Here is a 19,191-nt window from a genome sequence, read left to right as displayed (position 1 = left end):
GTAGAAAGACCAGATGTCTGATGAAGCTCTCTCATGATTTTTGCTTTTTAGCTGCAAAAGTTATATTTCAAACAAGAATCACTTGGTTCTTTGGGTCTATTCTGGTTTCTGAACCTACCAGTAAGATTCTCCTTTTATGTATGTGACTAGTATAGAGAACTAGGGGAAGAAACACGGATCTGTAGTAAGATTCTGCCTGAAGGGACCAGTGAGATAGGAGAGTAATGCACTTGCTTGCAAATGGCTGACCCATGTTCGATCACCAGCATCAGGGAGTTTTCTGAGGCTTTCAGGAATGATCCCTGAGCACAGAGCCAGAAGGATTCCCTGAGGTCTGTTAGGTGTGGCCCCCCAACAAACTAGTAATTCTTCCTGGTGAGATATTACAGGAATAATGCATGGATCTTGCACAGAGAGAACCCAAGTTCTATCCCTGGTATCCAATATAATCTTCTGAGCACTGCTAGAAGTGATCCCTGAGCACAGAGTCAGGAACAAACCCTCAGAATAGTCATGTGTCACCCTAAAATAAAACCAAAAACAAGTGAGCAAACAACACTGTACTTCCTGTACTTCTCCCGCCCCCCCCCCCACCTCCCCAAGTCTACCTTGGGAGAAGACAGAGGTATCTTCAACATGATGTTTGAACACTGTAACTTAGAGGGAAATCATCATCTTCATGTGCTTCTCATGAATACTGACACTGATTTAAATTCCTCAAGTGTTTTTAGCTGTATCACCTGTCCTCCTGCTCTAGAATTTTCAGGCAACCTCTGGTAGAAATACAGGGACAGTGGGGATGGCGGGCTCTAGGCACTTTGGTGGTGGTGAGGTGCAGTTCCTCAATCCTATAAAGTTTAACACTATTGTAATTCTATTAGCTGAACTATAGTAGCACTGTCTGTAGCACTGTCCTCATCGATTTGCACTGTGTTCATTGATTTACTCGAGCAGGGACCAGTAACAACAACAAATTGTGAGACTTGTTGTTACTGTTTTTGGCATATCGAATACGCCACGGGTAGCTTGCCAGGCTCTGTCGTGCAGGCGAGATACTCTCTGTACCTTGCTGGACCCTCCGAGAGAGGCGGAGGAATCGAACTCAGGTCCACCACGTGCAAGGCAAGCGCCCTACCCTCTGCGCTATCGCTCCAGCCCCAACCCTTATTTACAAGCATTACAAAATATTACTTACTTACAAAATGCTACAAGTATTTTAATGGCAGAATAAAAAGTCAGATGTGTCCCCTAGTCCCAAGCCTAAGCCTTAGTGATAGAGAAAAACTTTGAAGTGCCAAGGATCTACTGTCATTTTTTTTCTCTATCGTAAGCACTTTAACCACCTTACTAAATATACTGCAGATAATGCCTCAGAAGGGAGCATTACAACCTACCATACAAATATACAGTATTTTAGCCAATTCCCCCAAAGTTTTCTAAATTTCGTTCCTATTGAGGGAAGTCTCTTTTCTTAGATTGTATTCCAAGTGAAACAGGAACTATAGTAAATTTAAAAGAAACATTTTTTTGAAAGGCTTTCCAGTAGCAACCAGAAAACCTGCTAGACAAATTCTCAAAGATGTGTAACATTATTTATAATAAATTTTTTAATTAAAAAAGAGAGAAAGCTGATAGTTGGAAGTTTTCCTAAGTTTTTAATGAACTGTGCAATTAGTTTTTATTTTCAATCCTTTTTATTGGGAAAGGGAATGTTGAGTGGTTCTCAGGGCTGCTCCTGCCTCTGCACTCAGAGATCACTCCTGGAGGGGCTTTGGAGGGTCTTCTGCAGTGACCAGGTTTGACTGTGTGCAAGGAAAATGACTTACTTTTGAACTATCTCCGGCCTCTTATTTTCAATCTTGACTCTAGGGTAAATTATAAGGTTTTGGCTTAACCATGTCATTTTCCAAGCTAGAAAAAAAGTAAAGCTACATCTAAATAAATTTTTGAGAAACGTGACAATAGTACATAGTGCTATGTGAAGATAAAATTGCTTTTGAAATAATGTCAATTATTTTTATTTACATTGTAACTATAATTTTCCACTTAAAGAACAGCTTTCCTAAGTAATGGAGAGAAAATCAATAATGTGGCCAATTGGGCTTTAAAAATAATCTTTAGTTGTCTAATCAATAAATAGCCAATTAGTATTCTTATGTCCCAGCATGAATACTTATACTCCTGCCTTCCCCGTCACTCCCTGCCTTCCTTCTCCTAATGCATACTGTCAGGACAAATATGTTGTTACTATAGTATGTATAAAGAGGTCAGAGAAACATACAGAACATGTGAATGTGTAAAGCACTGACAGCTTCTGCCAATTTGAATTCTTACTCCCTCTTACTCCCTCTGCCAATTTGAATTCTTACTCCCTTATTTTATTTTGACACCAAGTGTACTAATCTTGTCTTCAATGTTGCTAATGTAGGGAGACACTACTTTTAATATAGGTCTTATGTCTAATAGCTACTAACTTATAAGAATTATTGAGTGAATATCTTAGAATATTTGTATTCAATTTTCTATTGATAAATATTTTATCCAGTTGTCATAACTATCGTAACATAGAGACAAATAAATACTAGATTTAGATACTAGGTTAATCCAAGTGATTTTAGAGACAAGTTGATAGCTAACAGGAGAAGTGATGATTTTATTTGCAACACAGAACTAGCAAATCATTCAGTTTTCTAAGACTTTGATGGTAGAAATAATAATTCTCTCTATATTTATATAAATGTGAGTTTAAAGTCCCAAAGTCATTCTCTGTTTTGCACATTATTTTTTAAAATCTGGTAGGACCAGAGATCTGGACTGGAACGACAGCACAGCGGGTAGGGCATTTGCCTTGCTCGCAGCTGACCTGGGTTCAATTCCTTCATCTCTCTCGCAGAGCCCGGCAAGCTACCTAGAATATCCCACTTGCACACACAACAGCGCCTGGCAAGCTACCCATGGCGTATTTGATAAGCCAAAACAGTAACAACAAGTCTCACAATAGAGATGTTACTGGTGCCCGCTTGAGCAAATCAATGAACAAGGGGATAACAGTGCTACAGTGCTACAGTACCAGAGATATAGTACAAGGGCTAGAGGGCTTGCCTTACATGTGGCTGGCCCCACTTAGATTCTGAGCATTGCATATGGTCTCTTGTTTACTGAGAGGGATCACTCTTCAGCATAGATCCAGGAATAGTTTCTGAATGCTACTGGTTTTGGCCCTAACCTTCTACTTTCCCTGCTTAAACAAACAAACAAACAAACAAACAAACAAACAAAAAGCACCAAACCCAAACCAAAAGTAACCCAAATAACCCCACCAATGACTGATGGAAGATCTGTGCAGTTTAATTTCATTTTTTAATTATTGCCAACTATGAAAACAAAAACAAATATTCCAGATTGGTTGCTGAGTTCTGATTGTTTGTGTCTCCTCCCAAATTCATATGTTGAACATGATATTCAGAGGAGAAGTTGATTAGGATAGGATGGTGTAACCTTTACCATAGGATCAGTTTCCTTGTAAGCAGAGACAGGAGAGATAATCTTTTTCTTTGTGTCATGTGAGGCTACAGTGAGAAGTTGACTAGCTGCAAAGTAGGAAGATGAACTGAAATCAGTGTCTGAATCACCATGGAATGGTTTAGTAGCCACACAGAGAATCAAAGACATATTCATCTGTGACACCTCTAAGGTCTACCCTCATCCAGGTCACTAATTAAAGAACAAATTCTCTTTAGTCCATTTTATTTGGAAATTTTCCTACCAGAAAATCCCCATGATCTCAGCCACCAGTGCTGAGCACTGAGTAAATATGAAGTAGGAGAGCTCTCTGTAGGGATGATACAGTCATCACTACCCGTTATTCACCTGAAAACCTTTTTGTCCTTCACTCACTATCTTCAAGTTGGAACTCCTATTTCTTGATCTTATTGCAGAGTGCGATTACACGCACACAGAATCTTCTTTCATCATCTCTTATTTTTCTCTTTTGCTTGGTGCCAGTCAGATGGTAATATTTGGGGCCCTGTTACAGACCCAGCATCACAGGAAAAAGGTTGCTCTAATTTTATTTGTGGCTATCGTTCAAACACATCTAGCCTGCAAAGATTTTGGGTGGAAGAATTTCTGCTTGGGGCAAAATCCAGGTATTCTTGAGGCTCTTAGGCTAGTATTATCAAAGACTTAGCCGTGGCTATATTTATCAGATTCTTCTTTGTGGGGTTACCTTTTAGCTCTATCTTGTGGGTGGTTGGGTTTTCTCCTGGTTGAGTGTGGGGGGTCAATCCCCATGGTGTTAAGTGCTTTGGGGACCATATAGTGCTGGGTGTTGAATCCAGGCCACCTGTATGTTAAGCATGTACTAAAACACCTTGAAGTATCTATGCAGTCCAAATTATTTACCTTTGCTATCACCTAGATACTGGAAAGTGTTAGCATCTCCATCTGACAGGAAAAGAAACTGGAGATTTGCTCGTTTCCTTAAATAAGAAAATGAAAATTAAGAAAACAATTGAAAAGATATAATTCAGTATTTTTCATAACTATAAAAATAACAAAGTAGGCAATGGCCTAGTCAATGAGAGGGTGGAGATACTTAGTTTAGATTTGAAGGGAAGGCTTAGAATACATAAAAAGTCATTCTAGCTAAAAGTTGTATGGGATTCCTAGATGTGCGATATCTCATACTTTACACCACTGATATATCAGGAGGAGCATATCAAATTTGATGGGTTTTAAAATAAACGAAACCAACATAAAGGAGAAATATATTTGTACATATATAGATATAAGGCTCAATCTTTAACAACATGTTGCTAATCTCTTATAAAAAGGCTTAATGGCTCCTGGGTGAAATACAAAATTCTTCACACACTTTCCTCTAAGAAAACCTTTTTTGGATCATTTTTAGCAGATTAAAAACAACAATATAAAATAAATTATTTTGGTTCTGCTTTGGGGACAGGGTTTGGGGTTTGTGTTGGAAATATGATTGTGAGAAGGTATAATGGTGGTGGGATTGGTGTTTGAATGTTAAATGTAATCAAATATTGTGAACAACTTTACAAAAATAAAATAAAATAGTAAAAAAGTTTGTATGGGTCTGTGTTAAAGCCATATGGGGATCATTTAACTGTCAACAGATGATTTAATCAATAGATGTTTTCAAAGCATTTGATCCATCTTCTGTATAAGATTTGTTTTCATTTAGGATATTTTCTTAGCCCATACACATTTTGTATTCTTGAGAATTAAAATTGAAGTTTATGTTTTAACTACCATGCAAAGTATGGCTACAAAAATTTAAAAAATCATATTCTTTACCTATAATGCTGTTCTCCAAGATTATATAGTTGGGTGTCAAAGCCAACGTAAAATATGAGAACAAATTGTAGAAACTCGCAGCTTGTGGAAACCGATAGAATATTCCTCGAGCTAGTCGAGCATATGCCTTATCACACTTTTACCCAAATTCACCAATTTGGTGTGTTGTGTAAACTAAGGAAACTTGTTTCTGTCCTGGGACACAAGCTTGTCCTAGATCCAATCATGTGGCTTCGTGAACTGAGAGTGAGTCCGAATCATCTTACTCTTATGTGTCACACAGTTGCCCTTGGGAAGGGCTGGGTGTCCATTGTTTTATAGTTTGATGTTACTCTTCAGGTAATCTCAATAATTTTGTGCATTCTGATGGCACATCAAAACTATTGTACAAATACCATCTTATTAATTTTCTAACTCTTCTTAGCGATCAAAACATTGATCACTAAGAATATAAAGTTAGGTAAAGTGTATAAGGTATATAAAGTGAGGTAAAGATCCTTACTTTCACTTTATAGTATTGGGACCAAAATACAGAGAAGTTATGAAATAGTCAAAGTCCTAGAAATACTAAATGGTTCTGACTGGAACAGCAGGTTACTAACCTCTGGGCTTACACTTTTAGATTCATTGAGCATCCTCCGTCCAGCAGCATCCATTTATCCAATCATTTAGCCATGAGTCACTCAATATGGCGTGTTCTTGAGGGAAGGGTCTCTGCCTCATTCATCCGTGTGTTCTGAAAACCAATCACACTATTTGACATGTACAAAGTGTGTGATGAGTGTTTACTACAAAGATGAAAGAAAGCATTGGTTATTCTTCTGATTGTGCCACTGCAGATATATTTTACTGATACTCATGGCTGCAAACACTGACTGTGATGTTCTCTTACCTTTTCTGCTGCCCAACGGTAGGTGTGGCTGACTCTCACATGGACCCACTTGTTTTCCTGCAAAAGCCAGTTCAAAGCTGCATCGGTCAAACTTCCATACAAAAGGGAAGAGGCAGGTGAGAACTCATCTTGCACAATGGACAGATGCAGGTCTGAGAGACCATAAAATAATGAATCTAAACCCTCTGCTACCTTCAGAAAATGAATGTTATAGAAGGAAGGAAACTATAGAGACAGGTATCTGATAACCTGGACTTTGTTTAGAGAACATGTGTGCTCACTGAGCATTCCACGGTGCTTTTTCCTAGCTTGCTGCCTCTTACTTTAACTTACATTTCTGTAAGAGCCTTCAGAAAATGGAAAAAAATGTTGGGGTGTTCTCAGAATAAAATGGCTCGGGCTCCCTCCCATACCATTAATTGGGTTATTAATAATGTTCGGTTATAATCTTTGTAGCCTCATAGAAAATAAGACAGATGTGTCTTTTCACAGTGTCCTTGGCTACATGCTTCCCTCTTAAAGATGCTTGTAAGGTTATGGGTGAGCTGTGAGAATTCATTAGCCAAATGGGTGCAGTCAGCCCCTACCAAAATGAAGGGCTTTTTGTGAATCATTCCCTGTCAAAATTACGAGGATCACACACCCAAGTTTATTTTCCATAGATCTAAAAATATGAAGACCAGTGAGCTACTCGTATGTAGCTCATAATAATGTCATAATTGGAGATCTATAAATGACATTATGCAAAGAAACATCGAGCAAATGCAGCTGAATGCTCTTCTATTGGAATCTTTCTTTCTCCCAATTAAATGTCATTATGAGGGATTCTACTCTATTTTAAATATAATCAGGACTTGTAAAGTCTCAATATAAACAACATTTTTATTTGTAGAGTGCATTATGAGAAGCAATGTGGAAGAAGTATGGAAAAATGTCTGAAATTATACTCTGGACTAGAAGTCAGGATTTCCTAAATGGAGGGGAAATGGCTGCCTTGCCAACCAGGCATACCTTTGCAATCTGGTGCATTTCCTTATGTGGCCTTGCTCAGGTTTATAAACCACTGGAATCAATTTCTTTTAAAAACACGTTTTTCAGAAACTTATTACGCACTTTAGAGATATATTATATACCTTCAGCAGCAAAAGAAGAAAAATTACAGGTGCAAAAGCAGCCCATTTTTCTAGCAGCTGAAAATGATGCCGTGTACTAGTCACAGGGGAACAGTAAAAATTACACTCCGACAGCAACAGGGCAGAAGCCCACAAAGGCACAGCCGAGCGAGTGGCACGGCCGGGGAGTGTACTAATAAATCACGATAATTCTCTGCCTGCCTTGAACTTAGACCCGGCTACAATTCACTGGTACAGCCAGGAAAAAAAAAAGTCTGTTAGTGGAATTCAGCTTTACTGGGGGGACGTGATTAGTCACTGGGCAGATTGAGCCTCGATTGCATCTAAATGGTCCACTTTATGAACCATTTATCTTCTGCTCAGACCATTTTCATTACACCAAAAACTGATGCTGAGCCACCAGCTGTAAGATACAGCCTGGTGAAAATTAATAACCTTTTTCCCCCCTCTTCTGCAGGACTCCTGCATATGTGAGCAGGAGCATTTATCCCTGTTTTGTTCCTATTTGCATCCCAGCATCCCTGGCAGTCTTTCAATTTTCTCAAGTCTCTTAGCCTTTGCCCCCTGTTTCGCTTTTGCAACACAAACAATCCATCCTGTGCATTTAAAATTCTCTTAGCGCCCTGACATCATGCTATAGCCTTAGAGCAGGGAGCAGTTTACACAGAAAGGGCTCTTATTAATTCCTCTGTCCTGCTTTCCTGCTAAAATATAGGGATCTTGAGATTACTGCTGGGTCCCTTAAAGACCATTTAGAGCTGTGCAATTTAAAAAAGGAGACCTTTATTAATACCTGCTTAGGCTACTGACTGCAGGGAGGGCAGAGGAGGTCTGCTGTGATGGAAGATAGGCTCTTACTGAAGCAGTGTCACGTGACCTGTAATTCACGGCAGCCTATTGAGCTTGCGTAGCCACTGAGATATATGCTGATATGATTACAATAACATACAATGAAATTATGGAGTATTAATGGTGCTTAACCACTGTCAGGCATTAAGCAGAATTAACATGAGTCTTTTTCTGAGCAGACATAGTTTTGATAGGGCTGATTAAGGATTTGGCTATCTCAGAAAGCTCATTATAGTATTAATTGGGATACAATGAGCCCAAACTGTGTTGTTTTGGCATATTTCTGCATGGGGTCACATGTTTGGTGAGAAGCTTGGAGTCCCTCACATTAGCTTTGGAGTTGTTGGGTGCCTTACAACTTTGTTTCCTTATGCAGATTTCATAGCATCTTCAATCTTTCTGATCTTTCTTTGGTGCACATAGAAATGATACTTTTGACAATAATTTTTTCATAACAAGCCTCACCTGTCCCTCAAATAGCTAATAAGTTTGCATGGAGATATTTTGTGCTGGGCAGAGGATTTTGCCATGGTTTTAATAATTCTTACAGAAATTTCAGGCATTTTTCTTTTCAGTCCTGTAAAATTTGTGCCCAAGGTAGAATTGTCATTCGGTTCACCTACACATTATTTTTGCGATTGTAATTTGCGTAGGTGCTTTTGTTCCCTTCCGTATCAATTACATGACGATAATGGAGGGGCAACTCACTGCAGCTCAATTTTTTTAAAGATGCTCTTTCCAGCATGGTTAAGGAAATCCTTGACTTTGGAGCATTGAGTTAGTCTCTCCTGCTAGTGAGGTATTTTCAGAAATGCTTCTTGAAATGGACATTTGGGTGGCGAAGCACAGGAGATCAAAATGAACCACAGACTAGAAGAAAGATAGGCACAGCCGCTCAGGAGCAGGTCCTTAGTCTTAACAGCGTGAGTGGAGCTCTTCCTGGGTGGCCAGGGTCGTGGTGTGGCTGTCTGCTCCACTCCGACAGCTCCCTGCTGCCCCCTCCTTCCTACAGTTGCAATGAGCCAGGGGCTGATCTCATCAATTGCTGAGATGGCCAAATGGAACTGATGAGCTGTGTCCATTCATTTTGTCTAGACGTGGCCTCAATTGACCAGCTGGGTGTGCACGGCCTGTCCGCTTGACAGCTGCTGACTGTCAATGGGCCATATGTAGCCACAGAAAGTTGCAGACTTTGTAATGCTCAAGGGTTCAGACCAAATTCCCATGGGAGAGAGGGATTCGACGAGAATTTTTCAGAGCTCTGATGACTCTGCTCACACCAGTCTCTCTTTTTTCTCCCCAAAGACTATTGGTTAAGAAGTCAGTGGCTAACTTCCATGAAAAACCTTGGTCAAACTGGTTTAAGAGTGAGGGAGCGTATAGGAGATTGAATACCCATTAATAAAATCTTGGGGATCACTCACCTCAGAGGACTCTCCTCAGGTGCTCAGGGCTGACTTTTCACTTTTGAAGTTAAAAGAAAGACAACTTCTTGGCTTCTTACCATAAAATCAAAGCAGCAGTGGTTCTCCTCAGTGAGAGACTACAAACAGCTGCATTTATTTATTGGTTTTTGGGTCACACCTGGTGGTGTTCAGGGCTTACTCCTGGCTCTGTGCTCAGGGATCACTTCTGGCAGGGCCTCAGGGACTGTATGGGGTGCCAGGAATTGAACTTAGTTTAGCCATGTACAAGGCAAATGCCCTTCCAGCTATACTATCACTTTGGCCCCATCAAACAGCCATATTTTTAAAAATGTCTACAAAATAAAATATAGGGGTACAAAATAATAATGAACAATGATGTCTTTTTGAGCTAATGCTTTCAAAAATTTAAATTGACAAATGTGAAAGCATGTCCAAAGAATACCTCTTCATTGTACAACAAATTATATAACAATTCCACGATTGCCTTATTGGGTCTATTTTTACTCATGTTTCATGTTTTTATGACAGTGGAGTATCCTAATAATGTGTAATTAGTTACAGGTTTTAAAAGTATTTTATTTTTTCCCCTAAAAATGACTTTGTTATCTTAGACAACAGCAAATTTCTATATGTCCCAGGAACAACCGACTGGCAACAATTTTGGTAGCTAGAACACAAAGAGTGCAGCATACCTATGAGAAAAGAAGAACCTGGACAAAAAAATATAAGGAAAAAATTTCAGAAATGAAGTAAACTTGGTCTCCTCTGTATGGAATACGAAGGTAACTCATACCAGGGTACTGCGCAGGGAAAGTTCTTTCTCCCTCCTTCATATAACGGTGCATGGGTATGCCATCTGTTTTCCCTCTGGCCTCCTCTCCACAGGAGACAGTGACTTCACCAAACTCCAATTGTCATAATCAGTGGCAGGCTGGGGACCGCTAGAAGCAAGTGCGGCTGACCCAATATAGGAACTCCAAGTGCAACACAGTCCACTGAGGGTAGCAAAGGCCACGGAAAAGGAGCAGGGCAGGAAGAGTTTGACACTTTAATTTGCTTCTAGAAAGATATAATTTTATTGTCTCCACAAGAATGAGGCCTTCACCAACTATTATTTATTTACATTAGCGTGAGTACTAGATTGTTATACTATTTCTTAAAAACTGGATGCATTTGTGGTAGTTTAGATTATGAATGATCTATAAACCAAAGCTTTCCTAAGAGAGGAAACAATCTGGTGTCTTGGTAGGAACATACCATTTTGGCCCATATTTATGAATATTACTATATTTCACAAGTCTCACAATGGAGACGTTCCTGGTGCTCACTTGAGCAAATCGATGAACAATGGGACGACAATGCTACAGTGCTACTATATTTCAGACATGATAAAGAGAACAGGTCAAAACTCCCTTATTGCTCTAAAGCTGGTCCTTATAGTAAAGGGAAGAGATTTTATATCACTAATCTCAGCACAGTGTGCAAAGAGTGGATTAGGAAAAGTGAGAAGAGACACTAGAATACAATGAGTTGGACCACAAGGTCAAAATGGATCTCCAGGAGCTCCAGTCTTGGGTCAGAGAGAGTCTGCCAGGACCACCTAAGAGGAAAAGTCACAGGAAAAAGGACACACAGTAGTGGAAAAACAAAAGGTTCTGGGGTACCTCAAGAGTCAAGGCGATATCATGGTGGGAGAAGCCAAGGCTGGGCACAGTAAGGATAAACTAGTTGATTGTGCTTACTCAGAATCCTATGTAACAAATCATGTCATGTGTCCAGGAGATATGACAGATGCTCATAACAGGACAAAGACATATATCTGTGTGTGTGTGTTTCAAAGCCCTAGGAACCAAAGCACAGAGGAGTTAGAAAAGCAGAATAGCAGCTGACCTTTTATAATTCTTACATGGTACCAGACCCTTCTTTTTAGTTTTCATTATTGAATTTTTTTAATTGAATAACCGTGAGATACATAGTTACAAAGTTGTTCTTGATTGGATTTCAGTCACATAATGTTCCAATACTCATCCTTTCACCAGTGCACATTTCTCACCACCAATGTCCCCAGTTTCTCTCCCGCCCTACTCCACCCCCTGGCTGCCTTTTCTTCTCTCTCTCTCTCTCTCTCTCTCTCTCTCTCTCTCCTTTATGGTCTGCATTACAGATACTGAAAGTTTATCAGGTATAATTCTTTACCTACTTTCAACACTCGGTTCCTGTCCAAACTGGTCATTCCCAACTATTGCCAGACCCTTCTTCTTATAGTCATGTAAAAATGTTAAAATTGTTTTCTTTCAAAATTTATACTGTTAGTTCAGGGCTCTCTCTCTCTCTCTGTCTTTCTCTCTCTCTTCCTTCAGTGTCTTCTAATTCATTGAGTACTCAGGGTCTACTCAAATTTATTCTTTCTGTCCTTGTATGTGCCATGATGGAGGATTTTAATAGACATACTCTTAAATTTTTTCCATCAATACAAATTCAAGCTTCTTTGACATTCCTATATTCGACAGCTCATTCCTCAAATAATTTAGAACTGGTTCTACTTTAGACACTATCCTCCATATTGGACCATTTTTGGACCCTCTCTTCTTTAGTTATTCCTCTGTCACTGGTGTTATACTTGTTCTTATCATTCTTTCCATTTACCAGCATCTGTCAGTCTATGGTTTAATTTTCTTTCCTGAGATGAGCATCATGGTTTATCACTTGGGTTTTCCTTCTGGTAAACTTTCAAACTTTTTACTTCCTTGTGTTTTTAACCTTCTTAGGAATCTTTGAAGCCTACTCTAGCCAATTATCTGCATTTCCCATTTCTGCATCTGAGAATCAGAGAATTTTTTTCAAAAAAAACTTTTCTTTCCACAATCTATTTTTTTGTGTGTGTGTCTCTGACCCGTTTCTCTCAAGGAATACCTTAATTTATTTCACACTCTGGAAGATTTTTATTCTCATACTTCACAGAGAAAATTAAGGTTGCCTGCTATATGATGACTTCATGTCAATCAGGTTCTCCATTAACAACTTACCTACTTTTATCTCACATGTTTTTCATATTCTCTATTTCTTCCTCATACTTAAGAGGAGTCCTTTGTGAAATGTCCCAGCTTTTACCTCCAAGTTTCTAGAACAATTAGACATCTAGTTCTCTTTTGTCTTTCTTGTGTTTTACTTTTTAATTTTTTTTTATTAGTGAATCACCTTAGGGGTACCATTACAGACTTACAAACTTTCGTGCCTCATACAATGATCAAGTACCCATCCTTCCACCAGTGCCCATCTTCCACCACCAATGGTCCCCTCATCCATCCCACCACTCTCACCCCATTACACCCCACCCACACCGCCTCTGTGGCAAGGCATTCCCTTTTGGTCTCTTCCTTTTGGGTGTTGTGGTTTGCAGTAGAGGTATTAAGTGGACATAAGTTCAGTCTATATCTACTTTATCCATGAAATAGTGTATCATTCTTTCAAGTTTGAGTGAGAGTTTACCGGATAAAGTATTCTTGGTGAGGCATTCATTTCATTGAGTTTTTTCACTATATCCCCCCATTGTCTTTGGGTTTGGAGGGTTTCCTCTGATAGGTCTGCTGTAAATCTAAGGGTTGCTCCTTTGTATGTGATTTCCTTCTTTGACCTTGCTGTTTGCAGTATTGTGTTTCTATCTGTGGCATTCATTATTCTGACTATGATATGTCTTGGAGTCTTTTTACTAGGGTCTCTTTTAGCAGGCACTCTTCGGGGTCCTTGGATATGGATGCCTGCATTCTCCAGCTCTGGGAACTTTTCAGCAATGATATTTTTAATTGTGGCTTTTTCATTGAGGTTGTCTCCCTGTCCTTCTGGTACTCTGTTGATTCTAATGTTCCTCTTGAAATCATCCCTTAGGTCTCTGATTTGCCTAAGATCTATTTTGAGGTCTTTTCCCATTGCTTGTTGTTGCCTGTAAGCTTCCTTCAGCTCATCTTCAAGCTCACTGATTCTGTCTTTGGCTGTAGCCATCCTACTCTTGAGGGCATCCACTGAGTTTTTAATTTCATCTACAGAATCCTTAATTCATGACACTTCACTTTGTAGCTTTTTAATTTCTGCTCTCATTTCTTCCTGTATTTTCATGGCTGTCCGTTCCATTATTTCTTTCATGTCCTCTTTTAATTTCCTGGATGTCTGTTGAGCCATTTCTTTGAGTTCATTGAACATCTTCAATATTTCATCTCTGAATTCCTTATCGGAAAGACCATATTTGTGGGTACTGCTTGTTGAGGTGCCTGGACTCTTTTCATCATCTTCTCCTTGTTGTGGAGATTTTTGTTGTTTCTTTATGTTTTTGTAGTAGTATGGTGCTGGAACCTTCCAGTTCACTATCCGTATCGCCCTCTTCCTCTCAGGTGCTCTTCAGGGTCTTAGGTGAGGTCTCTAGTGAAGCTTCAGAGGATGTGTTTTTTTTTATATATTGGACTTGCAGAGCTTCTAGTTACGCCAGTATTATGGTGCAATTGGAATATGCTACTGGACTATTGCCCTTAAGTGTTTGAGATGGCCAGGATAATCTCCATAGAATTAGGTGATGGAAATGAAGATGTGATTTCTGAGTGCCAGGAAAGGGGAAAAAAACGGCAGCCTCTTGAGCAGCTACCGCCCCCAAACAGGCCACGCCCACTTCTGCGGAGGCCACGCCCACTACCACTATATAGGTGGGTGCCTGATGGGGGAGCAGAAACCTGGAGAGGGAGAAAAGCGGGAGTGGTGCTGGAGGGTGACTCAGGGGCAGATAAGATGTTGCTCCTTGGGGAGGTGGAGTGGCTCAGGGTCTGAGGCGCTGGCGCGGGGAGGGGTGGGGGAAGTGGCATCCTGGGTTCTGGGAGAGGGAGAAAAGTGGGAGTGGTGCTGGAGGGTGGCTCAGGGGAGGATGCGATGATGCTCCGGGTTCCTTGTGTTTTCTTTATTAGCAACTATACCTTATGTTTTTGTCACATTCGCAGCTGGTTGAGACTTGAAAGCGATTCCTGTTCTCCTTGATTATCTCCTTTTACTTTAACTCCAGTTTTAATGCTGGAGTGGTGTATATATCCTGTTTTTCATCTGAGGTGCTCTTACTCTTTTCAGTTTTTGTGGGTAATCCTATTCATGTCCAGAATATGCATGGCCATATGAGTAGCAATGCTACCTTTATAATTTTTATCCCCGTTATTAGAATTCTACAAAACTTTCAAGGCACAAACCCAGACTCCCTTGGTTTGTGGTGGGTATGACTAGGGTATCTGAATTTTCTTGATCAAATTAAATCATTTTGTATGCAATATCATTAACTTGATCTAGGAACTATTAACTAGATATGTTGGTGTCTTATGAATATCTTTACATGTCTTTAAATGAACTCAATATCTTTTCTTCCAAATATGACAGCTGAATGATTTCTATAATGTTTCATATTCCACTTCAGTTAACATTTTAATTCATACTTCAGTTAACATTTTAATTCATACTTATGTTTGTTGATTACAGTTCCCAACATATCATTTTTCCTTCTTTTTTCTATCATCAATACCACTAAGTCCTACCTTCTTACCTGGATTGTTACCATAGACTTTTCATTGGATATCTTTCATCTTACCTTCCTCAATCTACATTTCAATACTGTTGAAGATAGTAATTGAATATTTGTCTAATCAAGTGTTCCTTACTTTAAAACTTTAGGTGAATCTACATAGTTTATAGTTTCAGTGGATACTACATATAATCCATAATCATCTATAGTTTCACCTGTCAAGTTCTCTGATCATATCTCCTGCTTCCTCCATGCAGCAGGTAAAGATGTTTTGACTTGTGGTCAGGTTAAAGTAAGGCAAACTAATGAAGAAGGGATTTCTATTATATAACTGCTTAGCAAAAAACACATATTTGTCATTTATTCTTTAGGAAGGGTTCTGAAGTTCCTCAATACAGAATATGTTCATCAAATTGTTAGATACTCATGTCTAGGAAATAGAAGTTAAATAGAAAAATTTAAAAGCAGGAGTAAATAAATGATGGCAATATTGGTGCTAAATTATAAATTATGGATGAATTAATGAAGACGTTAATAAAATAAGATTGAGTTAGGAGATATTTATTAGTCTAAGAGAGAAAGTGAGTGTCCAAGATTTATTTGTATCAATAAAATAACATTAACTTAAAAAAGGATAAATTTTATTTCATCAGTATAGGCATGGTTCTAATACAATGAACTTTTCTTTGCTTATCCATAAAAGTTTCGGATTTGATAGCATTATACTGTGAACTTTTTATTAATAAATTCTATATCTCTGTAGATAAACTGAATGAATTATGCGTTTTATGAGCATGCTGCTGTGTTCCATGAAAGCTCTTAGCCCTCGGGATACAATATTAGTTATCTCATAAAGGTATGGAAGAAAAAAATAAAATAAAGGTATGGAAGAAAGGATCTTTCATAAAAAATAAGCAGCCTATCTGGGAGAGCTTTGATAATATATAACAATGTAGTTTAAAAATAAAATAATTTATCATATATAAGTACCACGCGCTAACCGATTGTGTCACTGGAGCTCCAACTGGAGTGATAGCACAGCGGTAGGGCGTTTGCCTTTCACGCTGCAGACCAGTGTTGGATTCCTCCACCCCTCTCGGAGAGCCCGACATGCTACGGAGAGTATTGCGCCCGCACAGCAGAGCCTGGCAAGCTACCCGTGGCATATTGGATATGCCAAAAACAGTAACAATAAGTCTCACAATGAGAGACGTTACTGGTGCCTGCTCGAACAAATCAATGAGCAACAGGATGACAGTGACGGTGACATATCATATACATGAACTTGGAGGTTCTAGCAGGGGAGCGCAGCTACTCTTATACCCTGGACTGAAGACCGGTCTGTCTCTATTCGGGGAAGGCCATCCAGGGCGCAGCTTTAGGAGAGATGCACATGAAGCCATGAGGGAGGAAGGGGACACTCGCCTAGCCAGTCAGATCAGCCAAAACAACCCTGGCGATCAATGGGGTGACAAATGTCACAGCCAGAACTTGGACTGGAGCGATAGCACAGTGGGTAGGGCATTTGCCTTGCATGCAGTCAACCCAGGTTGATTCCTCAGTCCCTCTCAGAGAGCCGGCAAGCTACCCGTGTAGTATTCAATATACCCAAAACAGTAACAAGTCTCACAATGGAGACGTTATTGGTGCCCACTTGAGCAAATCAATGAACAACGGGATGACAGTGTTACAGTACAGTCTTATAAATGAACTTTATTACCACTCTATATATAGAGATAATTTAAGGAGCAAATTTGGAAGAAGAAAGCAAAATTAGGAGTTAGTGAGTTTTTTGCACACCAATTAGTTAAGCAAGAAAAGTAATTTAGGCTTCAAAGCTCCAGAAACCCTGGGAAACTTCTGAGGACAGGGGCATTTTTCACAAGTTATCATATCTTCAAAATCTACTTGGCATCTGACAGACTCTAAGTTCTCTAACCATTACAATGTTGAGAAATAAAGATATCTAAAATGTTCACAGAATCATATATTTCTTAACCTGTAGATAATTTTTCAGCTATCTATGCAATTAAAAATATTTTATTATGGTAAAAGTTACTATATAAAATAGCCAATCTTAAGAAGTATGTAACATAGCATTGTCAAGTATAGGTACAATGCTGTACAGCAAATTCTAGAGCTCATTTATCTTGTTCAATTTAAATCTTATGCTTATTGATTAATAACTAATTTGTCATTTCTCATTTTACCCAATCACTGGTAATCACCATTCAACTCTTCATTTGTAATAGTGTGATTACTTTAGATACCTCGTATAAATAAAAATAGTATTTGTCTTTTTGTGATGGGTTTATTTGGCTTGTTTCTTGTAGTAAAATGTTCCTCCAGGTTAATTCATGTTGTTCTATACTGAAGAATTTCTTTCTCTTTAAAACCGGAGTAGTATTCTATTGTAAATATATATTTTTTCTTTATCCATTCACTGCCAATATATATTTAGATGGCTTCCATATCTTACTGCTCTGAATAATGTTGGAATAAACATGAAACTACTCATACATTCAAGATATTGGTTTAAGTTCTTCTGTTCTTGATGTCTACATGTCTTGATGTCTACATGAAGTTTGACCTGTCAGAAGAAGATAGCTTAGTCATATGGTAGCTCTATTTTTAATTTTTGGAAGAATTTCCATAGGAACTCTACCAGTTTACATTTTAGTCAATACTGTAGCAAAGATTCTTATTTCTCCACACCTTCACTGATACCTGCTACCTTTCATTTAAGACAATTTTTACAGTTTGTAAGTTTAAAGTAATATGTATATTTATGGTTTTGATATTTAAAATTATCACACCAATGTAATTTTTTTATAAGTGCTCTTCTAACAAGTTTGAAGAGACAAAATAATATGAGTTTGATGGGTATTTCCCTAATGATTAACAATCTTAAGCACTTTCTTAGTCATCTGTATGTCTCCTTTTGAGAAATGTCCAATCAAGTTTTTATTCTATTATCATTAGAGTCCGTAGAATTAGCTTCCTTATTAACTGGGTTTAGATTAACAATGACTAACTTGTATGTAATTTTAAGTTTAATCTTAGTTTATGCAATTCCCCTAATTCAAACGATAGCAGCAACATAGACTGAAGCGATAGCACAGAAGATAGGGCGTTTGCCTTGCACACGGCTGACCCAGGTTCAATTCCTCCATCCCTCTCGGAGAGCCAGGCAAGCTACTGAGAGTGTCCCGCCCGCACGGCAGAGTCTGGAAAGCTAGCCGCGGCGTATTTGATATGGCAAAAACAGTAACAAGAAGTCTCACAATGGAGACATTACCAGTACCCGCTCTAGCAAATCGATGAACAAGGGGATGACAGTGCTACAGTGCTCTAGCAGCAACATCAACTATATTTATTAATTTTAAAAAAGTAAAATATATGGGACAATTCACTTATCAAAACTCAAAATTCCAAGCTGAGTGTTGAAATCTGGGCAATTAGAGAGAATCAGCAACTAAGAATTAGCAAAGACTAGAATGTTCTCCTATTAAAGAAGGCACTTTCACAGAGTGTAAAAGTAAATGTTCTCATTGATACTCAGGATGAGAGTCAGGAAGTTGACTTAACCAGGGAGCAAACATACATTTTGCTTGTTAGATTGTGTGCATCTCTGTTAGGTTTGTAATGGTGAGAGTCCTCCCTTGGAGATCATATCAGCATTTATTTCAAATCAATGCTGAAAATTAAATGACAATCCTCAGAGGGAATAAGGCTTTTCCATAACCACCACTTCCTATTGGAAATCTTTCTTCCATGTTTCTGCTTACTTCTAAGTTCAGGGTTTGAAATTAATTAAAAGATATCCTTTCTGTAATCTTGAGATAATTAGCTTGAAAGATTTTTGTCAAAATATTGTAATAACTTTACCTTTAATGTATAAATTCAAAGCTGTTTCTATTAGGACCATAATAATTCAGTAAGTAGTAGTTATCAGTTGAGGGAGAAGAATGTTTTGTTAGTTCTTAGAGGATGGGATGTAGTCATTGAAAATCATCTTTA

The 19,191-nt window shown here is 38.7% G+C and overlaps 1 non-coding gene across 1 annotated transcript; it reads right to left on the bottom strand.

The window, feature by feature from the left end:
- Positions 1 to 1,530: 1,530 nt before the first annotated feature.
- On the bottom strand, positions 1,531 to 1,592 carry LOC129400570 (U7 small nuclear RNA). The gene has a single exon (XR_008627783.1). It is a non-coding gene; the product is annotated as a U7 small nuclear RNA (small nuclear RNA).
- Positions 1,593 to 19,191: the final 17,599 nt, after the last annotated feature.

Source organism: Sorex araneus, chromosome X (genome assembly GCF_027595985.1).
Source record: "Sorex araneus isolate mSorAra2 chromosome X, mSorAra2.pri, whole genome shotgun sequence".
In the NCBI taxonomy this organism is placed as follows: Eukaryota; Metazoa; Chordata; class Mammalia; order Eulipotyphla; family Soricidae; genus Sorex; species Sorex araneus.
The sequence above is the reverse complement of the archived record's forward strand: the minus strand, read 5'-3'. Positions and strand labels throughout refer to the sequence as shown.